Here is a 26348-nt window from a genome sequence, read left to right on the forward strand (position 1 = left end):
TTTACCATAGAGTTTTACTAAAAGAAGACAGTATTTGAATTTACAAAGAACAGTATTAACAAAACAAGCAAACAACAACAAAACCATACAAACAATAAAACAATAAGTTAGTGTGAAAATCTAAAAGTTGTGTGACTGCTGTGTACTAGTTTTTATCAGGTACTGAAATGAAAAGACCTGATAACACAGAAAGGATGTTCTTCTGTAACTGTCAGACAAGGGACAGTCATACGGACATGTCTTCCATTACTTCTTAACAGGTGAATTATTTGCTGTAACATTCAGTCATGAGACCAATTGAAACATCAGCTCATCAATTTTTTATTGTAAGTATCTGAAGAACTTTCAGAGTAATGCTGAAACTGCAGTTATGACACTATTTATTAACTTTTAGCTAGACCATCTCTTAATGTCGTTTCAATTTATGATAATTTTGGAGATTGCCTCTGATTTGGGAGCCTCAGCATGTGCAATTTGTACAAGCCCAACCCATATGCTTCATCTTCACTCGGAGGGCAGCTGAAAATGATGGTAAGTGACAAATTGTTCTATACTCCTCCTCTTGTTGTAGCATGTGAGCTATCATTTTGACAGCCCAGAGTACTGTGCATGGTAGATATGAAGAAATGCCTTTAAAGGACTTAAGGTTTATTTCTGAAATGTTTTATTACTTGAAACTGTATCCATCACATGGTTATGGTAACACTGGCATCTTACCCCCAGAATTCCTGTTCCTGTAGTGTAATCCTAACTGTAGTACAAAGTATTCTGAAAGGATGTTGTCATGTAAGTGTTGTAGATAACTAAATGCACAAAATACTTTTATTTCTTTGTTAATTTTACTGTAAACTACTGCTTAGTTTATGTCAATAGTTTTATACTCAGAAGACACTGTCAAATAAGATATGTCCAACCTGTATATTCATATTTGATTGCTCAAGTAAGATTAAGTCTTATTTTGCAAAAGACTTTATATACATTATATACTTTTCTTACTTATATATATACTATATATTTTATTTGGTGATGTCCATATACTTTATTTGGTGATGTCCATTCTTTCTCAATGTTATGTATTTCTTTTCTTAATGCTGGTGATGAATTCAATAGGATGAGATTTTGAACTTTTACCTTCTAATTGTTGGTCTTGTTTCTGTAAATGTTCAATGTTTTTGTGGCTGTGCTGTTGGGGTATATGATGATTGAGAAGTGTTCTCTGTTAGAAACAGTGATGTTGTACAATTGATAATACACAAGTTAATAATCTAAGGGGGCTGGGAAAGGTATCCTGCAGAAGTGAAAGAGATTTCTGTGTTTCAGTACAGCTTAGTTCCTGCAGCATCACAGAGTTTGGTATATGCTACATAAACATGGGCACACCTGTGTTATACATCTGAAGGGAGTCATACAGATCACTTATTTGGTTTTATTTGCTTTAACTCTTCTTTCAGATGCATGCTATCTTTATTAAAGCTGTGGAAATAGTGAGTTTACATTGGTCTTACAGACATTTCACTAAAGAGCAAATATGTGGCACATACCTTTTCTATGTATTCCATGCTTTTTTCAGGTAAACTGTACAGAAGTTTACCTGAAAGCCTGTACAGTTGTTCTACAAAAAGAGGAACATCTGGAGGACAAGTTTTCAATAGCATTAATCACATCCCTTGATTTTCCTTTTTATATTAGGAAATGGAAAATTATGTAAATTTATAAATAATGACACTAGAAGTAACAGTGAATTGGATAAACTTTAATATTTTAACAGTTTCTTTCTAACATTTATATCTGATATTGTTACTCATAAGTTCCAAACCATTTTTTTTTTTTTACTTTGTTTATATTTAAACTATATGAGCTGAGACTGAGCAGGCAGCAGAGGGGTAACAGAATCATTCTTCCAGCGGGTAAGAGCCTGATCTCATCTTTGAATTGCGTTGATTAGGAAAATTTATGGAATAAATCCAAAGTTATGGACTAACAAAAAGTGCAAATGGATTCCAGAGGAACCTAGAGACCTTGTGTCAGTATAAAATAGAGGTAGGGGATCTTATGAAATGCCTGAAAACGGTTTGATTTTGTCCCCTAAAATCAAAGCTAGGAAAAGGATTGTATGAGTTCTATTTAAAAAAAAAATTATTAAGCCCCAGAAGTCTTTTCAGGCTGACACATTGCAATGAAAATTCGTTATAGAAAAATACATTTATCTTTTTTCCTCAGAAAGGGTGTGAAAAATATTTCAGAAAGTCATAAAAGAGCTAAGATTTCCAAACTGAAACTCCTAGACCCCAATACATTTGAGCACTTCCATTTCTGTAGGCAGAAGGGAATTCTAACCTATACATAAAAATACATGAGTGCATGCTTAAATTTTAGCAGGTATTAAGACCCATGCAGTATGTCAAGACTTAAGCATATACTTGCATCTTTGGGAACTGGGGCCTGTGTCATGTTAACTTCCAAGCTGAAAGTTTTGTAATGTGTTGAAGGTGGCCCAACAGTCACTGACCAGCAATACTAAGTACTTCCAAAGCAGCAAGCCAGATAAAGACCTGGTTTAATGGGATTCTGAATTACAATAAGTAAATTGTAAGAAACCCTGTTGACAGAAGCCTCTGGGCTGGGTCCAGGCCTGAAGCCAGACTGAAATTTCTCATATAGCAGGTAATCAGTAAGATGAGAATCCAGCTGCAAGGGGAGGGCCTCTTTTATGAAATAAGAAGGTACTCTGGAAGGAAAGCTTTATCCTGGTAACCTTTCTTTGGTAACACAGAAACAATTAGTGCTCTTTGTTATCTGGATTTCAATGGACTCCAGTAAATCAGGGAGAAGGTGATTACATTATTGGAGCTTCACTCATAATGTGTAAAGAATGGATTGTTAGGTTTAACCACTACCATTTAAGTATTTCAGAAAGTAAAGCCCATAAGTAATTTCCGGTGATGGATAATTGAGTATACTGGGACAAGGATTACTAGCTATCATTATTGCCTTTGTAGCGATCAAACTGAGCGAGATGACAACATTCTAAAGCCACCTGAATTTTATTATTTATTTATTTTTAATAAACTCTTACATTACCCATTTTAGGTAAAACCAATGAAGCTGGTGTTTCTTTGTCCTTTGTGATAAAAATTTAGAATAAATTATTACTGGGATTTGGCAGGTAGTGCAGCACACCAAGACACCAGCTGGTCTGATACGCATAGGTGAAAATATCTATCAGTCTACCAATTACCCTTTCTTGTTACGGATTTCTTTCCAGAATCACACCAGAAATATCTGAATATTCTAAAAGGGTTTAGAACAGCTTGAATGTGACTTGTGTCAATTTTGTAAAATACATCAGGGTTTGTGGAGTATATCTGGACTGATGTGATGAGAATATTCCCAACAATATTAAGAAACAAATAAGCATTAGTACAGTTTCTTTAATTTCCTAGGGCTAATGTGTTGTGAAAAACGGCAATCAATTCCTTTTAGTGATCTGGAGAGTGGAGCTCATTGTGTCTCTTTGTAGAAGGCATTATTTCTGAGTTTTTGCCCCTCATCAAGCATCTATAATAGTCACAATAGTGGGACTGAGGTCAGTTACTCTCTTCCCCAGAGACTGTGAATTTTTACTCACAGCTTGCTCTCATGGGAATTCTGGAACAAAGAGAGGAACATAGTGATCCATAGAGGTAGCACATCAGACTCATCAGGCTAAAATCTACTGAGAAGAAGCATGACATTCATTGGCTGTATTAGGTCCATGGGTTCAGTTAGCAGTCCTACTAGTTTATTCTGTGGAACTTTTCATCTGCTTCCTTGGATGGCTGCTATTTATCTATTTGAAGCACAGAGAAGTAAACAGATTTCATTGAAATTATTTCCTTTTTAATAGATGTGTGACAAACAAATTTAGTTTTTTAACAACTGAATTGCCATTTGAAGGTTGTCTTCCATGAAACTATTTCTTCAGCAGCTTTAACTATGGATGGAGCTACCACTTAAGACAGAAACCTTTCCAACTGTAAATGCTTATATCACAGCCATTAGCAAATCATTGCAGACTGTCATTTGACCTCTTATCGGGACAATGTGAAATCCATGTGAATATAAAAACAGATTCATCTTCAATTTCCTTGCCATACCACCCTCTGGAGTACTTCTTCAAGAGAACATGACCTGTGCAGTGGCCATATGGCCTCATTGAGGCTTTTAAGTGGCTGAGGGGTCAGTTTCCATAACAAAGCCTTCGATCACAAACATTTCAGCACTCACTGAGCAGAGGATTTGTCTTCATTATGTTTTGAATAACACTCTCTTGTGCAGGAAGAAAAAATCCAAGAAGAACTTTCTATTTCTTTTACTAACATTCTTAAAAGATCCCATATGTGGGAATTAGGCCTTAAAATTTTTTGAAGAATATATTTTTCAAGCCTTTTTCAAAAATCTATTTATTTATTTATTTCCTGAAAGAAAGTAGTTTGCTTAGAAAAGACAAATCTTTTATGATTGGTCATTTACAACTAAGGTCATTTTTAGCATTAAACACTTGGGTATGTGAAATTCTCAGAGTTTAGCTACTATATGGTTCTAAATTAACAATGAAATTGCACAGCTGGTAAGAAAATCATGACTGTATAAGAGAAAGCTAATACAGTTCCTTACATGTCTGTTTAATAAAGAATCTTCATTTCTCAGCTTTTTCTTATCTGTTAAAAAAAAAAAAAAAGTAAAGGTTCATTAAACTTGGTACCATAATACATGCTACATTTATTGAAGAAAAACATAAAGTCAATACACAAGGCTCTTAGAGGCAGTGTGTTCAGAAAGAAAAATGATTAAATGAATACTGTTTCCTTATTTGATTCTCTCTCATGGGAACGAGTTTTACTTGGCTGCACTAGCAATGATTCTCCATCTATCTATGCAAAGAATTATTATATTAAATTAAAAACTCACCCTATTTATCAAAAAGCCAAAACTAATAAACAACACTGTGGCACTAGGAGTAAACCACTACTAGACAATTACTTTCTGCATTGGAGTATTATTTATAATTTGATTTAGAGAAAACACCTACTCCTCAGGGAATGCTGAGACATGCAGTATTGACAGAAGAACTTCACTACTTGGACATGGGAGTGAAATTATTTTTCAGTCACTGCACTTTGAAAAAGATTCTAGTGGAAAAACAACCACATCAAAATCCCTCCAGATGTTCTTAAGGGAATGGCTGAAGTGTTGCTTGTAACAACTAATACTAATTAGAGGGCAGTAATACGTGTCTAAAATAAAGCAGTTGAAAGAAGGAAAAAATGGACAATATGAATAATAACAATTGCTATGATTCTATTTATTAATTATTTAATCAAAAGTCTAATGCTGATTCATTTTATCAGCTAGAGATTTTAGTACTAGAATCTCACTATATTCTTCAGCATAGCATTTTAGTTCGAGCACATCGGGCTCTAACTCTTAATTTGTAAGGGAACCTGCCAGCTAGATTGTTCTACATGGAGCCTGAATCTCAGGAAGATTACAGCACAAAGTATGGTTCAGAATTTGCTCAATAGGTTGCATAACAGGAATAATCTGTCAAAATACAAAATTTGAATTTGCAGTCACTTTACAGTATCACATAGTACGTCTAAAAGCCTCTTATCTGTAAGTTAAGGAAATCCTCTGGGAGGCTTTAAGACATTGCAATAATGCCTGTATTTAATACATCCATGTTTGAGAAAAACAAGGAGAAGAAAATCTGATACATCAACCACTGCCAGCAAATAATGACCAGTGGAATTCAGTTAACATAGACAATTTAATTTTAATACCTAGTGGGAATTTGATTTAAGCAATTAGGGAAAATTGTGAGTGTAGTCCAAATCACGTGCATCTCTATTTCTTTTCTATTTTCTTCAAGAGCCCTCAGCATTCTTGGCATCTGAAAATATATGCAGTAAGTCTCCTGAAAACTTTTAGCAGAGGTATAACTTTGTTCACATAATAATGACAATGAAGTAAGCGGGGCTGTTTACAAAAGGGAAACTGTATATAAGTTCAAGCATTTGCAGGATTTCATGCTAAGTACTTGGAACAGGGAGATCTTCCTTAGCCTGAATGAACCCTAACCCTAAGTATAACCTCTCCAGTAAAGTGCCTAGGAAGATGATGACCAGCCTTAAGATGATGACCAGCCCTAAGAGAGGGAAATTCCAGGGTGCATTTGTAGGCCCCATGTTCAGGGAGAAACTGGGTTTGAGATAGTCCAGTCACCAGGAAAGTTCAGTGATCTCTTAGAAACAGAGTGCTTAGAGTGTCTGATTGCTATTATGATATGGATGGAAATTAAAGAGAATAAACCACTCATAAATGTATATGGAGCTGCAGCCATGGCTATGACATCACTGGTAGCCAATCAGCTAACTCACTCCATTTTGGTCCATCAACTTCTATAGCCATTTAAAATTTTTTATTATTCTACCACATGAATCTGGACTGCAGCCACTTACCATGAGACAGACTGGACTAATAAATCTTTGGCACATGTAACAACCATGTTTAATATAAAACAACCCATACACTTTTTTAATATGATTTATAAAACAGAACATGAAGCTACCTACATGATCTTTTCTAGCTACAGCATATACTGTTATTTATCGCACATTTAATTACTAGCAGCAATTCAGTCATGTTACCTAACCTTTAGGCCGTATGATTACCTGATCCAACATATTCACATGATAAAAATGTCAAGCTCAGAGAAATACACCAGTCTGACTCTCTGTGAAATCTAATTATAAACAGCAATGTTAAAAAAAAGGTTAACAGTTTAAATAGTCAAGGCATTATTCATTTTACAAATCTTCGTTTTGATTGAAACGATAGCTGAGAGGGCACCATGCAGCCTGGTATGCAATGAATAACAGAGCTTTGTCACAGCTACCTTCTTTTTGGCCACTTGGCTTAGAATTGGGGAGCACAGCTTGGCCTCTAGGAACAGCTTACCAGTATGCTGAGGGATACATTTGTCCCTTTCCCCGTGCAACCTTCACCACCAGACTGTACAGGTTTACAAAGGGAGAAAAAAAGACTGAATCTGTTGGTGAGAATAGTCTCAGTACTCTCAGTAACTCTTAATATGGGATTTAGGTACTTAGAACTGGGCTAAGACTATGCCAGACAAAATAAGAATGATCAGCACATGTTACACACTGATAACTCAATGTAAAAGCTCATTATTCAAACTAGTTTTCCATGATAATTTTTTCAAACCTTCAGCATTCTGAGGATGTGTTGTTTTTGTGACTTTAAGACTAGAAAAAAACTCTAGAATGTTCAGAGACTGGGGAAGAAAAATGTAAGTTCACATGTAATCTCCGTGGAAAATGGCTAGACATTACAACGACAGTCTAATACAATCCTAAGGGGAGAGTTACTTAAATAAATAAAATTATATTAAAGGAAATAATCTCTTTCTGCTTGTAGGAGTAGAAGCATTTTGAAACATTTCTAAATCCATATAAGATCCTAAAAGCCCAGTACAATCCGTTTAATGCTGATCATTACAATGTTATTAACTTTCCAGAAAATATCAACCAAACTGCTGGGCACTGAACAGTATTTATGTACAGTCAGAAAGAACTAAGAGTTATGTGTCCTAAAAAATGCAGCATAATATATAAAAATATAGAATAAGTACCTGCATTTGGTGCTCTCCTACACGCTTAATTTTTAGTCTCTTGTTTGGTTGCGTCCAAAATCCCATGGTAGCAATTGCAAGAGTTTAAGCTATAATAGCTTATTCAATCATTCATAGCCTTTAGTGACCAACAGCAATAATTTCATGCACACCAATCTTCATTGAGATTCAGAGAATTGTGAAGGAGTTGATCCCTCAAAGAAGTTGCTGATATAAAGTATTGTTTTAAAATATACTTTCCTTACACTAACTGTCTCTCAGAAACAGCTGCTCAAGGTATTCAGAAAAAGAGTACTGTAATTATTATTTTGTTATTGATGATAGGAAGTGGAATGGGGTAAATCTTCCCAAGAGAATATCAGTTTGTTTGTTTAAGATAATCTGAACTCTGAAGTGTCTGATTTCAGTCATTTCTTCTAGCGTGAAAGACAGACAAATACACAGCAAGAGGTGAATGCTATTTGAATGTTAGTGCAGGGTTGGCCTAACTGCTCTTCTCTGAGTCACATACCAAAATCTTCACACTATCACAAGCCACAGAAATTGCATACCATCTACAGATGGGCATGGGAGGTCCTGGAGTGATTCACAGGCAGTAGCTAACTACAGATCCCAGAAGACTCATTCGTTTATGGTGGAGCAGGTCTGCCTCATGCCAGCTGTGTTGCTGAATCCCTGAGCAACCCATTGATTTTGGCATTTGCAGCTGCTGTTGGCTCATTCTCTTCCATGGCCAGACATTTGAATTCCTCATCTTTTCTGCCAGCATAGTCTTCTAACTGGCTGTGTGATTCAGCTGTCAGTGTGGGCCGGTGTGTAACCATTTCTGTGGGGCCATACTTCTGTCTGTAATCTGTCAGTGAAAGTGTGGACTTTCTCTGTGCGACAGATGAAACTTCTAGGATCCCTGTGTCTTATCTGTAGCAAACAGAAAGTAATGTACTTCAGTGCATGAAGAAGAACCAAGAAAGCAATTCTTTATTGTAAATGAAAAAAAACTGGGTTTTTGCTGGGTCCTTGCAAGAACATATCTGTAATTACAGAGATCAATTTTTTTAAGACTAAAGGAAGCCAACAGGAAACCCTGGGAAGCCATCGCTAATGTGTGCAAAGCTGAACAAACTCCAGCAGCTTGGAAGTACTTGAAGGTGACTGGTACATAAATCTACAGTAAAGTAGACCTGGACAGGAGGAAGAAACACTGAATCAGAAAAAAATCGGCTCTAGCAGAAAACAGTGTAAAGGCCTAACTTTAAAAACAGTCATGTCTCATTTTTTTTTTGCTTCTATGCATTTTAACACATATAAATAAATGTCTTTCTCTCCACATATATCCCTGTATACATAGAAACTATTCAAAAGTACCTCTGAGGACTGAAAAATTTCTGAGCAGTGGTAGAACCAGACAGGCAGTCTCCAACTGTTGGCTCTACTTAAAATAAGAAATCTTCAAAAGCTATAGTGATGTGAAGCAGTACAAAATATCAACAGAAAAACAAATGTGGCTGAGTAGACATGATGTGTTTTCCAATTTGCTGGCCAACAACTAACCAGCCAGCAACTTACCTGAAGATAGATCCCTTGTGATAGGGCTCTTAAATGTTTTGCCACTCTGCTCCTTTCAGAAGAAACAACACAGGGAGACATACTTTATTCACGTGAGTAAGGCCAAGTGGAGCTTGTAATGGTTCATCTCATCTGCATCCTGACCTTCCTTCTTTCTGCCCTCAGACAGTAGACAAAAAAAATAAAAAAATAAAAAAAATAATGCAAGTAAGCCTTTAACTTAGAGATATTTGTGCCCTGAATAAGCTTGGGAAAAATGACTTCTAACAATACAATTGATTCTCCCAGTCACGGAAGATACTTCTTTCCTTGGCTTTTAAAACTCTTACTGTGTGCTAAAAAATTGAAAAATAAAAAAATAAATGTGGAGGGAAACAATCCTACCTTTCGGGCCTGTGTTGTAAAAACTCCAGTAGGGCTGAGTAATTCTTTCAGAATGAAATGGTGAACTACAGAATAAAGACCTATTTAATAGCTGGGGAAAAGTTTTCAGTTCATACAACTCCCTGTGATAATAGCATAGGAAATAGAAAGATATAGGAATATACAGAAATAGAACTGTGAGAAGTGAGTACAGTGGACCTTAGACGCATTACCATAGAATGGCTTTCAAACTGAAAAATTTGTCATGGTTTTGCAGGTATTGACATCTGAGTGGGTTGGGTTAAAACTGATGTCTTTGCTTTCAGCATAGTAATACCATCGAGACAAGGACAAAACATTTTTTTCTGCTACTCGCACACACAAGCATAAATAATGTCTGTTTGTGCAGTGCACCATGGTGTGTGGATTTTCTTTATTGAATAATGATTTTTAAACAAAATTCCTTGCATTATACTCATTTAATATGAATTTAAAAAAGAAACAACAACAAATAAAAATGAGGATAGCAATTGAAACTGGTAGAAGTAGTGAATCTGCTAAGCTGTGTTAATATGCATACTATATAGCCATTGATATATGGGGCGGAAGAGGATGACCATTATTGACTCCAGTACAGTTTTATTTAAAGACTTAAGTCAGGTTTCTGGAAGTTGGTCAATACAGAAATCTGATGGTTGAAATCCTCTGTGATTTATGTTAGCATAACATTTGCTGCAATAAACTGTGCCCTTGATTAGACTTGAGTGACTCCATTAACTTTTATTTTATCACAGTGATAACTGAGAGCATAAGTTGGTTTTCTTGGTATAAAATATACAACAAAAGCTCCACAGGGCAGAACAGGCAGAAGAAATGTGCCCCCATCGAAGTGACATAGTTGTAGAATGTAGTTTCCAGTATATGGTGGTAGTAGAATGAATACTGTGTATGCTTTTTCTATCATGGATTCTCAACTACAGTTCTTGGGCACTGACTTTTGCTCTGGAAATAGGAGAGTCGAAGATGAGTAAAGATGACTAAATTTGAAGCAGCTGGCTGTGTGTTCTACAGAAACTGGCAATAGCAGTTCAGATCCAAGCCCAAAAAGAGGATGCAGAGGGCTTGGAATTGTGAACTGAGGAGTTCTTTTTGCTTATTTGACGTAATACCATAGCAACAAGCTGCTAAGTTGTGGAAGGTAAAGCAAACAAAGAGTTGTAGGCAGAGCTCTATCATAAGAATGAGCTAGTTTTCTTTATTAGAGTAGAATGAAAATAGTTTACAGTGTTATTAATCTCTTTTGATTGCACATTCAACTCCTCTAAAAATGTGAATGAGAAAAATTATGCTTAGATCATAAGAATAAGAAATAAGTATTTCTGTGTTGCATTTTTTATTTCCATAGAGAGATGTCGAAATGAACTTCTGCCTGTATGTAGACTCATTTTCATATTTCCTTTTGGTTTTTCTTCCTAAGATGAATGGGTTTGTTTGTCATTATTCACATCCAGTGGATTTCAAGAGCTTGAAATGATGAGGGCACTGGAACTTGAAGTTCTCATGGAAAGGCTGTGGGACTCAACCACAGAACTTACAGGCTACATTAAACCCTAAATATCTATGTCCAGGACACACAGAGCCTGTGGTGTTCCTGTAGGTTTGGCACTTGATTTTCATAATACTTCCCATGGCAACTTGAGCACAGTCTCACCCCAAGTGACCCCAAGGTCCAGGATTTTTTGCGTAAGAAAATTCCTCAAGGAAGGATCTTCCTTTGCATTTGGTCTAATTTTCAGTTTTTAATGTGGTTGGCAGGGACAGGTCCACATGATTGCTCTCACTGCTTAGTCTGTGCACTTTGTACCTTGATCTGATTGCCATGCATTTACAAGGAAGCATGGTAAAGAATTTCCCTCTGTACTCAAACTGTGCATTCTGAATTCTTCAGGATCAAAAAGTTTTCTATATCAGGTGCTAACTCTTGTACTATAAGATATTAAGCTTCTATTCTGATGCAGTTTGTATGTGCCCATCACCACTGAGTTTTATATTCTTCACAAATCACTTACAGGTTTAGCTGCCTCCCTGCAAAAATGCGTGTGAAAAGTTCAGCTCACCGTGCCATCCTGTTTTCAGTCTTTTCTGACTCAGGCAAAAGGACTACACAACTTGTATGTAAGATACAATTTCAGGGTTATCTGAAAGGTCATGTTGGCTTATAAGAGCATTTTGATCTGTGTATGAGACATGAGAGGAGGCCAAAAATGATGAGGAGGTTGAAGATAATAATGTCAAAGTTAAAGAAAAACCCCACAAAACCATCTATAACATGCATAGCTTGACTATATAGAAAACGTATGTGATATTGGAAGCAATAGGGAAAAACGATTTATTTAGGAGTAGGACTTCAACCTATTGGTTTAAATTACAGGATCGAAAGGAAACAAAAGGAAAAGAGAACACATTTATGAGAATGATGAGAAAGAAACATTTTCAGATATTTCAGTATGTGGAGCAGAAATGGTCTGAAAAATTGCAGTGAAAAAGACTGTAAAATTAGAAGTGGTCTGTGAAAATAACACCATCCTAAATAGACACATAGAAAATCTTGGCTTTTTGATGCCAGATAGGACCCAATCTATTTCTCCTTTTCTTTGTCTTTCTTTCTTTCTTTCTTTCTTTCTTTCTTTCTTTCTTTCTTTCTTTCTTTCTTTCTTTCTTTCTTTCTTTCTTTCTTTCTTTCTTTCTNTTCTTTCTTTCTTTCTTTCTTTCTTTCTTTCTTTCTTTCTTTCTTTCTTTCTTTCTTTCTTTCTTTTTTTCATTCTGTATGAAATGTGAATTTCATACATTCTTACTACTTGAGTAAATAACTTACCATTACCAACTTCCTGAATTTTCTTATAGTTGCATTAAGTATTTTAACTTGCATTTTAATTATTTAACTGGAATAGGAAATATATTTACACTTATTACAAGTTTCTGTTAAAAGTCCCAACTGCTTCTTCAGTCTTTTTTTTTTTTCCTCTTATTTTTGTAAGCTATTTCTGCTTCTGAAGTTTATATGACTCTCATTCCTTTATTCCTTTGAGATAGGGGCTTATATCATAAACGCTTATCTTCCTTATGGTTTTGGTAATTGATATTATATTGGGTACTTCATAATTCTGCAGCTGGTTTCATCAGGACTGCTATTTGTGCCCTTCCTTTAAACAGGAGATGCAGTACTGCACCCTGGGGTGAGGACTGATGCAGAAAATCTGGAGAACCAGAGAACTGGATAATCATTTGAGAAAATGTCTGTGTTGCAATTGAAACTCTCAAGTTCATGCATTGAAAGGGAAATATTTTGTGCCACTTATAGTTTTGAGATGGGTGGCTGCTCCAAAGTGAAATGGAAAGCTAAAAATACCCCATAAACACCATAGTTAATACAAGTATGTTTAGTAGAAATTTGTGAATAGGATTCCCTACTGTCTTGTGCTTGTGGACTGTGTTAAACACTGTGAGAATGGAGGGAGTTATGTTCCCTAAGTATAAATGACCTTCCAAGCTGATAATAGTGGGTGTTTGTATCATTTACCGTAGCAATCACTAGAAGGTAACCTATAGCTGGGAAATTTGGGGTACACGGAAATCTTCTCCAAGTCTGGAAGGTTACAAGAATACCATGGCTTAAATGAACAAATGCAGAATGCTTCCACTGCTAGTGTAACAGTAATATTTAAAGATGTGTGGAAGAATGATATTTAAAAACAAGTAGGCAGCTCAATGTAGTATTTTTTTTGTGTTATTTTATAGATGCTTTCCTTAGGTGGACAGAGCCTTGCAGATTCAGGTCAAGAAGTTTTTGACAGTAGAAATGGCCTCTTGCCATTCCTGTTGTGTTTACTGCAACACTTCAGATTTTCTTGAAGTACCTTGCTAACTGTTTTATAGCCACGGCTAGCCTGATTATCTGTAAGACTGTGGGGGACTGAGCATGTATAAAGTAAAAATAATCCAAACAAAATCCATAAAACCAAACTCTTTGTAAATCAGTTATAAGTGTTGAATGAGATCCTTTCAAACAGTGTTAGAATTAAATTTTTAATCCAAATGTATAAAATGTGGCAATCTTGAAGTATACAGACTCATAAGAAAGTGAATGGCTTTTCTTTTTCTGTGAAAATTCTCTCTTTTTTCCTCATGATATTTTTTCTAGGTTAATGATATCCATTTATATAATGGTGTGCATATTCCTCAACATGGGTGGGGAGTCAGATAGCCAATTATTGAAATGGAACAACTATTGAATCAGTAGGCTAGATGAAAACCAGATTATCATAATATATAAATTACATGACCACATCTGAGTGCGTGACACTGAATAGCTGTTTGGGTTTGCTATTAGGTTCTGAGACATTTTGTGTAAAATGCTGATTTCTGCTTGGCTGCTTTCCGCAATCCTTTCATAAAAGGTGAGGAGAGGAACACCAAGTACTCCCCTGCTCAGAGCTCTACATTTATAATTTTGTGGTCTTTTCTTGGATGTGACACCTAAAGTATGGCAGATTGCATTACCAGTTAACGATCTGCAGAATGATGTGCAGTGCTCTTTTGGCCACCCTCTTTTCTGATGCATAACAACGCTTTATCTAAAACTGTAACAAAAGTTTAACCTACTCTTTGCCATCCATCAAAACACCATGAAGCTCATTCAGTGAAGGGAGGAAGATTTGACAGGTAAAAAAAAAGGAAGTACTAGTAATTGTAGACAAGCCAGGTGCAAGCTAACTGCCTGAATGCTTGCAGCTCATGCCTAAATGGGCATTAAAAGCTTCTCTGTGCATACTGGGTGGTCAGACCCTCATCCCAATTATATGGCTTGAAATCAGAAATGTCTCCATTTGCTTCCCTGAACTTACTCCATGTTGATGCAAATGTAACTGAGATAAAATAATTAATGTCTGGACTTTGTTTGCTTGTTACAGTCAAAAGCCAAGACTTAGATTGGCTTACGTTGGATAAATAAGGATAGTAGCCAGTGATGTTTAATAGTAATGAAGGGACTCTGCTTATTAAATTGAACTGGCTTTTTGCTAAAGTAGCTATTTCAAGGGCAATGTGGCTGTACCTAGTTATATTGTTTGATTTCTTTGTGCGTCCTTCAGACTGTAGCTTGTAGAAATTTCCTCCTTCCTAACAGAAACTTCACTGTTGCTTGGCTTATGTATGTTTGCTGCTTTGCTGCTTGTTGCCACTTGGGCTTGCACAAGGGCATAGTATTTTCCAAACTGTTACAGTTCAAAGGCTCTGTCTAGGTGCAGGGGCAAATGTGTCTGAGTTAATCCTTGAGACAAAATTTGCTAAATATTATTCCCTTAGAAATCATGTTGACAGGAAAGTGGCATGTTCTTGACTGACATGGATCCTGGACACAACTGAACTGGGATAGATCTGGCACTTGGACATGGTAAGTCTTGCCAGGAACTATTCTTTAGGCTGTCTTAAACCCACAGGGATTTCAGATGCTGGCATTTGGCAGGTAGTACTCTTCTGGGTCTACAAAGGCTGGTTTAGCCTTTACCCTTTTTAGTATTTCTTCATTAGTTCTCTGTCCTCTTCATACATTATAATTCTTTTCATTTGCTGATTCAGACCACCTGATATTGACATATTGAAGTCTTTCAGCTCCACTACATCCTTGAGATGCAGGTACTCAAAGCATCTAAAGGACATACATGTGCAACTCTAGGGAGGTTTCTTGTTATTGTATTTGGTAATATAAGTGACCAAGTTATTGATATTTGATAGGAAAAAGTATCCTGTTTTTTGTTTGTTTTGTTTTGTTATGTTGTTGTTCAAGGAGTAATTATAATTTGAGATTTCACTACAGAGGTATCAAAGTAAGTGCAGGTGATATTCAGGATATGCCTTTCATTCCATGCAATTTGATTTCTTAACTTTGTGTAACAATTGTGCTTCTTCTTTTTTTTTTTTTTTTTTTTTTTTTTTTTTTTTTAAATCTAATAATTCATCAAGTATTTCATATCCAACTGTTGTGGACTATTATCACTGTCTAGCAACTTCTTTTCCTATATATCTCATCCTTTTTTTCTCCCATGTAATGGTGTAAACACTTTAATTTTAGCTTCTGTATTTCCTTTTGTCATCTCTCTTTACAGTCTCAGCCTTCCTACAAAGATTTGGGAGCTGGGAAAAGAGGTTTGGAAATTTGTTGTTCTAGAAATGGTCAGAGTGTAAAGCCTGTATGAAGTTTCTCTCTGCTGTGCTTTGTTTATCTGTTCATGACAATTTTGTCCTTCTTCTTAAGTATCTCTAGGTAGGACACTGCGGCATGTTTTGTACATCATATGTTAGGTTTTGTTTGTCTGTACTAATTCATCTCTTTTAAACAGAGCTGGAAACTTCAGGTAGGCTTATTCCCATATGTGCATGGACTGCTTTTTTCGAGTTTCTTTCATATTCTTCAACCTTTCAGCCTCATACTGCTTTCTCTAAGCAGTGATGTGCTTGATTATTTAGGCAGATGAGGCATTTGTTTTATTAAAATTTCCTCTTTTGGACCAAAGGCAGTTTGAAGCAGCAATGTAAAACAGCTTGTTATAATTTGACTGTTTTATCTCCCTAAGGAAGAAAGTGTATTCCATCAGTAAAATAACAGTACTGGACTTCTTCCAGGCCAAAATACAGTGATACTTATGAAATAATGTGGAGAAATGACAACAAGTGATTTCTGGAGGAATGCTTGTATGGTCCCAAGCAAAAATGGGTACCATGAACATTAAAACCTGAATGTGTTTCAAAATGGTGTGCAGATATATTCATGAAGCAGTTATTTAGACATGTTTAATTAATAGTTCACAGTGCATGCAGAATTGCAAGAAAAGAGAAGAAAAATCAGTGCATTCGACTGTCTCAGGAGGTAGATCTCAATCACAGAATCACAGAATGACAAGGTTGGAAAGAACCTACAAGATTATCTAGTTCAGCCCTCCCATTACTATTGCTACTACAAGCCACTAAGCTGTACCTTGTAGCTCCTCATCCAGACACCTCCTGAACACTGCCAGGGACAACAACTCCACCACCTCCCTGGGCAGCCATTCCAGTGCATGACCACTCTCTGAGAGAAAAATAAGGATTATCAACAAACATGAAAAAATGGCTAAAAATATTGGATATTATTAAAAACACTGCTTCAGCTCTTACTGAGTGTTAGAATGGTTTTCCAGTCGTTGAATGTGCTTCTGGTACAACTAACTAAGTAGGGTAGTCTGGAGAATCTTTTTCTTTGTAAAAGAAGGGACTCTGCTTATTAAATTGAACTAAAAGACGTAAAAGAAATACGTCAGAAGAACTACAGACATCATTGTTGGTACAATAGTATTTCTAGTCTAGCATTCCTGTCCTTGGCATCTGATGAGCTTCCCTGGGTGTCACCTTATCAGAGAAGCTTTATTAGAGAGCATAAGAGTCACTCTCAAAGAGCGACCACTGACTCTGACAGAGTTTCTGGTGAAATGTGGCATGTAGAGGCCAATGTGTATCTGAGAGCTGACATCCAGCTGAGGGGTTTGAGAAGAAAAGGGACATGAGGATTTTTATGATATTTTCACAGTGCTTTTTTCAGTATCACAGGACCATAATATTATGATAATATTTTATAATGGAAGATGTTTGTTTAAATAGTTTAAATTAAATATTGAAGTGAATATTCAAAAGAGCTTTGAAGTTTTCTTGGACAAAAAGATATGATTCAACCTATATGAAAATGCAGTCAATTCTGGGTGGGTTTTTTTTTCTGTTTTGAAAAGTAAGTTTGTAGCTGATTAAGCTTATCTGAATGTCTACTGACCTGCCCCAATCCTCATCATTTCAAGGTAAAACAACTTGGGTTAAAAACCTTTCACTGAATGATGTGTTTAAAGGAGTATATATTCCCTGACAGTATTCAATGTTCTGTACCTGAAATCACCACTGAAGCGTTTATTAGATTGGATGGCGCTCACTGTGAGTGCATTTCTAGTCACAGTTACGTCTGAACTCTTCATCTGGTCCTTAACTTGCCTTCCTGCTACAACTCTAAGTCACCTTATCCTATGTTTTACCCATATCTTCAGACCCAGAGGAACTGCTTACTACCCTTCCTGTCAGTGGTGCAGGTGAGCTCATCCCAATTGCATAGGAGGACTGGTCTGGCAGTACTGCTGCCAGAAGGGATGTGATGCCATTTACCCTGGCAGAGCTGGTCACTTATCATCTTTATTGTGTCCTGCTAAAGCCTTGGATGTGTTGAACATCTAATCAGGCTGCAGAGGCAGGAGCAACCTGGTGTTTGCGGGCTGAAAGACCAGACATCAAGCAGAGGCTTTGTAGCAGTAGGTCAGATCTGGAAACTGGAAGGGGCACTGTGGTGCAGTTCTGTCCCTGGGGGACTTTACTTCATAGGTCAGCACTCCTTTGCATTGCTTTTGTCCACACCTTGGCCTCTGTTGCTGCTTTATCTCAGCTACTTCGCTTCTTCTCTTCCAGTTTTGTAGCAGTTTTCAGTTCTGGTTTAGCTCCCTCACTTGCGGTTGTTTGATCTGATAGAATAACTGAAATATGGCCTTTTCCCTTTCCCTTTCCCTTTCCCTTTCTCTTTCCCTTTCCCTTTCCCTTTCCCTTTCCCTTTCCCTTTCCCTTTCCTTTCCTTTTTCCTCCCACATCTGTGGCCCTGTGTCCTTAGTTAGGCAGCACACTTTTGCTCAGTGTCTGCAGTTGGTAATGTTTCTACCAGGTCAGATGGTTGGTATTTATGTGGTATTTTTCTCAACATTTTGGGGGATGCATGTGTGTTACACAAAGCTCTTACAAAATCCTACATTCATTGCCAAACCTGCAATAATCATTGTAGTACTTACCACTTCTTATTTTTAGTAGTCATAGTTGTGGTAAATGCTATATCCTCATGCCAAGGCAAATGACAGTGTTCTCATCTTTCTCTCTCTCTCTCTCAGTCTCTCTTTTTTTTTTTTTTTTTTTTTTTTTCTGTCAAGAAGTCGTATTTAGCAAATTGTTTGAACGTTACAACTCAAATAAGGTTTATAGAGTTTACCTTGTCTGGTAAGGCATACTACCTTTTGGGGATTTCAGCTTCTAGAGAATGTTTCAGGCTCTAAACATGACAAAACAAAAACATATTTTCTATATCTTGAGAATACTAAAACTCTTCAACAATCCTAAAATAATTGTTGCACCTCATATTTTCAAGTAACTGGCAGGAACAGTGATCTTCTGCAGCTTAGTACACTCTATTAAAAATGAATAATATACATATTGATCATAACGCTTCTCTTAGTTGATGAGGCATCTCTTGGGGATGAAACCACAGTACCATATGGCTTTAATGTACTTGATATAGTTCTCTAAATAGCTGCTATAAATTATATTTCAGAATTATGCTGGACAGCAATCAAGTTTGTCTTCCAAATGGTCAGTAATACATTATGACTGTAGGTAAGAATTTGATTACTCACAGGATGCAGTATTTAAACAATTAACAACTAACCAGTCCATTTTGCAAGTATCATTTGTGACACTTTGAATTATACTAATTTTAACATTAACATCCCATGATAAAATGGGCAAATAACACACCCAGCAAACTGAAACTTACGCAGGAAGCAGAATGCACCATATCTCTGGCAATGTAGCTAAAGGAATGCAATACAGTTTTCTCACAAAGAATGAGATCCAGCATCTTATTACAATTTTAAATGCAAATTTTAAATGGAAACATTCTTCTGAGTATGAAAGCAGTTTACTGCCCAATTCTGGCAGAAGGTGATATAATAAAAAGTTGAATTTAGATATAGGACAAAGTTAAGTATACAGTTTGGTTTTCCAGGATTATATTATGTGTTTTTTCCCTGAAATGTTTATTTGTCAACAAGTTAAATTATTAACACAAATCAATTTCATTCCTGATCTGGAACAAAACTCACTCCATGAAATAATCAGCATTACCATTTAAACACTAACGATACTGTTGTTTCTGACATTACCAGCTGGCAGAAGACATGATGGCCTTCTAAAATGCAGACCTAGAGGGAATAATGCAGAGACCTAACCATCACGTTGAGAAAGTGTACAGTATATGGACCTAAATATTAGTTTCTGGCAAAACAGACTCAGCCTTTCCTCCTTCAAGAGGACCTTAATCTCCTCTAAGTGGAGACTGCAAAAATGCAAATGTTTCTTCCAACTGAACATAGTGTTTCTTCCACACAGATGGTGAAGGGGCTAGAGCATCTCTCCTGTGAAGAAAGGCTAAGTGAACTGGGTCTGTTTAGCCTTGAGAAAAGAAGGCTGAGAGGGGACCTGATCCAGGTCTAAAATATCTAAGGTGTTGGGGGCAAAGTGGTGAGGCCAGACTCTTTTCAGTAGTGTGTGTAGACAGGACAAGGGGAAACAGCCAGAAACTGGAGCATAGGAAGTTCTGCATGAATATGTGCAAGAACTTCTCAACAGTGAGGGTGAAGGAGTACTGGAACAGGCTGCCCAGAGGATTTGCGGAGTCTCCTTCTCTGGAGATATTCAAGATCCACCTGGACACCTACCTGTGTGACCTGGTGTAGAGAACGTGTTTTGGCAGAGGGGCTGGGCTCAGTGATCTCTGGAGGTCCCTTCCAACCACTACGATTCTCTGATTCTGTGAAGCGATTCAAAGGTGAGTGTACTATACCTTTTCAAACATTTTTACAAGTATTGTGCAACTTTTGCATAAAGACCCTGTACCACTGAAGAACTATAGAGTAGTAGCTGGATATCTCTAATGTCAACAACATTGGGAAGATTTTTCCTTCTCATTGACATCCTGTTGCGCCTTTTTTTTTTTTTTTTTTTTTTTTTTTCTTGTAGTCTACTCAGCACTATAGCAGTGAGGTACGTTATCTTCTAATGGCAGTGTCAGTGACTTCATTGTTTCTTTCTAAAGACTGTCAGTTTCTGAAATATTGAGGCAGAGAGGTACTGATTGTCTGTTATTCTAGAATATGATTTGGAATAGCACATTGAGATGGAGAGGAAAACCTGATCCAGTGATTCCACAAAAGGAATAGAAGTTTTCCCCACGCCCAATACGTTTCATACACAACATGATGTAAAACAAACACTCATCTCTCTCTCTCTCTCTTTCTCTCTCTCTTTTTTTTCTCTTTCTCTTTTATTTTATTTTATTTTATTTTATTTTATTTTATTTTATTTTATTTTATTTTATTTTATTTATTTATTTTTTCTTTCTGGCTCTTGCTCATGGCAGTTATTAAAATTATTAGATAATGTTTTAGACATCCATATGTGTGTGTTTTGGGTGGTAGAATTACACAAGAGCAGAAATGCAATGTTAAAAATAAATTATTCTCATTCGACACATGGTCACAATCAGTCTTTTCCAACTTTGCCCTCTCTAATGGTACAGTACTTGTCATAGCATGGAATTTAAAGTAAGTTTATAGTGTATAAATGTCATGCATTTGATGCTAGTTTTCTATGATCTGTACTAGCTACTCTCATGGATAGTTTACTACATCTCCCTCCTGATATATCAAACAGATCATGGAAGATTTGAGGCATTAAAGATTTGCTTGACAAACCCCTGGAAAATTGTGAGTTTTACTAGCTTAATGGTGTACAGACCTCTGTCTCCTCACAAAATATATATGTATATATTTTACAACATCCACGATTCATGAGATCACACATATTTTTCCCAAAGCTGATGAGTTACAGGTTACCTCTTGGAGTTAAGAGACCAGAACTGAAGAACAGAACCAGATCCAAATGGCACAAAAGGTAAGAAGTGGAAAACATTGGCAGTCATTGCTTTTTCATAGGCATAACAATCAACCATAGCTGCTGTCAAGAAGGTGTGCCTCAAAGATTTGCTGAGCTCATTCAAATAACACTTTATGATCTCAGTAACTTGAAGTGGAGATCTGATTGCATAGAGGTAAAGAAGGGGAGAAACAAAACACTATGACATTAGTATATTGAGGTTAAACTATGCCTTAGTTGCTGCTGCAGATACTATGTTGGTAGTCCTGACAACTACTTTGAGTCATTCTATTCTCTGCCCTGCATTGTGCTTAGCTTATTTTGACTCATTTCTGTACATCTTCCTTGATAAGCCATTTGATCAGAAGTGTTTTCAGAACTTGTATTCCACAGCTCTAAGGAGGGGCCAGCATTCTTTGTATTTTGCCCAGCTGTCCTTTTTTTCCCACCATCCCAGACTTTCTGACCTGCATTTTTCAGTTTTCTTTTCATGCACCAAGAGCAGGAAGGTCAGGGAAATGATGTATGTAAGTTTTCTGGTTGTATAATGTCAGGAAATGCTTCTGGCTATATATTAGTCATCATCTATTAGTCAAAGCTGAAAGAATCATAATTTTCTTACTCAAAGTAGTTTTGTTCTGTAGTAACAGCAGCTTGAAGAACTACTGAGTACCAAGTGCACACAACCGAGCACAAAGCTACTTGGAATGATCCCATCCCACAGATTTCTGAAGTGCTGTGGTTCCACCAAGTCTGCAGGTAGAGCTTAAACCCAGACCATCTCTGTGCATTTGCAGTAAGGAGCCCGGTACCAGCTCTAACAAAGAATGAGACAAATAAATAATTAATTTATTAAAGTTATATAAAGTACTAATGCATTGAATATCAGTCATCTCTATAGAGCTTGGTATGCAAGTCCAAATTTTCTCTATTTTCACTTTCATGTTTTTCTTCTCTTAAATCTCTCTCCTTTTACAATTACATGCTATTTCCAAAAGTGTCAAAGGGCTTATTTGCTATTTTTCACCTTATGGTCCCGTTACAAAGTCTGAACAATTTTGTATATTTCTTAGTCTCTCTCTCCTCAGCTTATTTCTGAATGTTTCACAACCTTGTGACAGTGAACATTCTCATCTACGATTATGGCCTTAGCATTAATAGAGATTACACCAAATTAAGCTGTGAATTCACAAAAAAATTCAAGTACGAAAGAAATGTGTCGGTTTGAATAGGGTTTGTACAGAAATTCTCAAAAGCAAACAGAACTCCAAGGTTCAGCCCTAGCTATCTTTTTTAGCTTTATTATTATTATTATTTTCCCCTACAGAACATGTCAAATACAGAATGATTTATGAGATTTTGGTTACCCTGATCAAATTTTCATATCAGCTGTGCTTTGAACAGACTAATCGTCTACAATTAGGAATACTACAAGTATTCCTAATGGCTCTTCTGGTCTAAGTCACTGTGAGTCCAAGATTCATTAATTCTTCAGTTAGTTTAAACTAATACAAAGCAGAGGGTTGTTAGAATTAAGGTACTATGGCTAGGCTGTGGTTGGACTTGATGATCTTCGAGGTCTTTTCCAACCTGGTTAATTCTGTGATTCTATGAGACTATCAAATTTACTCATGTGAGTAAGAAATAAAAAAGAAGGCATAATATGGAGATTAAAAAAAAAAAAAAAAAAGCAACTTGTGGTTCCCACATGATATGTTATAGCAGTGTCTTTATTCATCGCAAGCATACAAATGAAATCACCTCTTGGGTAAAACTTCAGAGTCACTTACAATAACATTCCATGAAAGTTTACTAAGTGAAAAAAACATTGTATGCACTTCAACCTGGCAGGATATTTATTGTGTGTCTCTATGTTCTAATTATCTAGTATGAATTTAGCTACATGAACATCATTACTCTTCTGTAAACTGCCATTGGATTTTTAATGACCTTTAGGTACTAGAATTCAAAGATCTCAATTTTGTCTACAGTCCTGTACTGCTGGCATCATACAAGAGCCTTAGTTCAGTAGTAACTCAGACAGACAAGGGCTACCAGTACTATTTCCTTCAGTGCATGCACTCAGTTTTCCTTGGAGTATCTCCTATTTAAATTCAGACTTGGCTCAGCCCTGCTTAACTTGGGAGGTCTGAATGGCTCACAACACAAAACGTTGTGGCTGCAATCCACTATATTCATTTGGTCTCCATACATTTGGATTCGCCTCCCATTAATCACATATATTTGATTATGATTCATCAGGCACCTCAAGAACATCATCAGATGGAGATGATATTTGAGAGCCTTTCTTTTAATCTGAGAAATCTTTGCCTTTCTTTTTCCTTCCACTCCCCAAAAAGTCATGAGAGTTCCTGAGTGGTTCCTAGAGGATTTCAGAGAGCCAAACTGCATACAGAAAGGGTGTCATATTCACATTTGTTAAGGACTGTTATTGAGCTGTACCTGCTGAAAGGATTTGCAAATAGTTCTGATGATGTGGCTGACACGCATGAATATCAGTTACTTATGCTAACCAATGGAGCAGGAAACACACTGTAACTTGTTGCTCATATTTGTCAAGCACATGAATGCACTGGCTGCTAGAAATGAGATTTTTTGCCTAGCAAGAAATGTATTTAATATTGGTCCTGTGAGAGTTTCCATAAGGATGCAGTTTTTGATAGCTCCTGCTAAAGAGACACCTTTAATGTCATCAAGTATGTGTGCTTTGTCAATGTCTGCCAATGCTGAACAAAATTTGTGTTTATTCCATAAAGTTCACTGCAGAATTAGATTTTGCCCAAGTAAAAATAGTCAGAATAAAATTTGAAAAAACTGGCTATAAAACTTGAAAGTAAAATAAGAATCAGGAAGACTTTAGGATTATCATGATGTTGTTTTGCTAAACTTGTTTGTTTCTGACCTGGAATTTTCCTTAGCATTTATATCCATTTATAGTAGGAAGTCCAAAAATGGTAGTGATCATTGCTCTGTTTTTTCTTGTGAACTATGAGTAGGGCTTCAGGTATTCTTGTGCTGATGCTACAGTGTTTTCAGGAAGCACAACTCCTCTAGGAATCATGTGAATAGCTTCACTGCTCCATCTTAAGGAAAGCCATTCTGTGAAATGTTTCCTGAACTGTTAGGAGGAACTAGCAGGAAAATATGATCAGAAGAGTCTTTCCATTTCTGCAAAGGAGGTTATAAGTGAAGACCACGCTCCCTCATCTTGCACAATTTCTAGTCGACTTTTCTTCCCTGTTGTTATGCGCAAGACTGCTTTGGCTATGGAAGAAGTCACTTGCTTCTTAAAATCCACTATGACATCAATGATGAGTAGTAAAAACCACTGCACTGTGCTTTGCACGCTAGTGCAACCAGGCTTTGAGTTGCCTTGTACTGTGCACCATATATACACTGTATCTTGGCTGGGATGGAGAACTGTAGCTGTCTATACTTTGATTGTTCTTATAAAGATCAAACAGTAACACAGTTTGACAGAAATTTTATAAATCATCATGTTGCAAAACAAAACCAGCACAAACTGACTTAAGCAAAGAAGGTGTGTTTAAATAGGAAAAAGTTAATCAAAAGCATGTGAAACTGGCCATCTGTGCAATGGTGGTGCATTTTTGTGCATGAAGTCAAATAAATACTGTGAACTTTCTGTACAGTCCATATGAAGATACTAAAGGATTTTTGAAAGTTAAGAAGTGAAAACTCTATAACTCCAGAATCCACTGGAGGTAGTCAGGGAAGGATTTGTTTGGGATTTACCCTTTGTCCTTTCATATCTCTAGAAACTCCCTCTTACACATGCTCAGCCTTTACTTGTTTGGTTTATGTTTGTAATCTTAAATGCCAACACATGTGAATTAAAAAATGAAAATAGAGGCTTTTAATAACTCAGGGAACCAGGTGGCAAGATACTTATTATTATTTTGCATTTAAGAAGACAGGGTGTTCACACTGGAAGTGTTCTATTTGCAAAATGAGTAAAGTGATTTCCCAGCCTAATTCTTTGTAAGTATCTGTATCTTTAAAAAATGTAAATAATCAAAACCAGATAGTCACAAGGAATGCAAGAAAACCTGTTTCAGCAAAACTAAAGTTGCAAGTTTAGAGTCTATGACAGGAAACCAAAGGAAAAAAAAAAAAAAAAAAAAAGGAAAATCAGAAGAGAATAAAAACCTTGGAGAAATAAATAAATAAATAAATAAATAAATAAATAAAAAGCCTGAGGTGCAAAAGTAAAAGGAAGAACAAACAGCTGTCAGTAGTTCAGTCATGAGATCTGTTCATTACCTGAAAATATACGTACAGCACAAGCTGACAACAGAAAAATCAAAAATACTGATATAAGCAGTCAATTACTTTATGAAAGCATACATAAAAGTCATTAAGTAATGTATTCTTATAAATTCTTTAAATATATCAGAAGTTAGTTTGGTAAAATAGACAAAGAATCTGACAGGTCTAATTTATTGATGATAGGTTTTTTAGAAATGATATGGAACACAGAGTAGGGTGCTATAACGTATCTTCTATTTTTGTCATAAATAAATAAATAAGTAGATAGATAATTTAGGTACATTCTTAGAAGAAGCTGAGAATTACACATAAATGCTTACAGTGCACTCTAAATTGTTAGCAGCTACCTTCTGGAACCAGATGGGAATAGCTGAGATCACAGGTGCTTTAGATGATAACAACATAATGCAGTGTAGCACTGCCCCTGATTTTCCAACCTACAAATTGTTCTGGGTGGGGCACCAATGAATGTAATTTATATTCATTTCCAAAGTACTTGCAACAGTTCTGCAACATTTCTGCAAGAACAGGTAAGGGGAACGATACAAAGAGACTTGGTACTAGCTTTAACATAGTCAGAGTTTAGTTCCTGTAA

The 26348-nt window shown here is 36.4% G+C and overlaps 1 long non-coding RNA gene across 5 annotated transcripts in view; it reads left to right on the forward strand.

The window, feature by feature from the left end:
• Positions 1-260: 260 nt before the first annotated feature.
• The window catches only part of LOC107313578, a 108629-nt gene continuing 82541 nt past the window's right edge, over positions 261-26348 (forward strand). For all 5 annotated transcript variants that reach the window (XR_004307113.1, XR_004307114.1, XR_004307117.1 and 2 more), the window contains exons 1-2: positions 261-326; positions 440-531. This is a non-coding gene — a long non-coding RNA (uncharacterized LOC107313578). The remainder of the gene's footprint in view (positions 327-439; positions 532-26348) is intronic.

The sequence above is a fragment of the Coturnix japonica genome, chromosome 4, assembly GCF_001577835.2.
Source record: "Coturnix japonica isolate 7356 chromosome 4, Coturnix japonica 2.1, whole genome shotgun sequence".
NCBI lineage: Eukaryota > Metazoa > Chordata > Aves > Galliformes > Phasianidae > Coturnix > Coturnix japonica.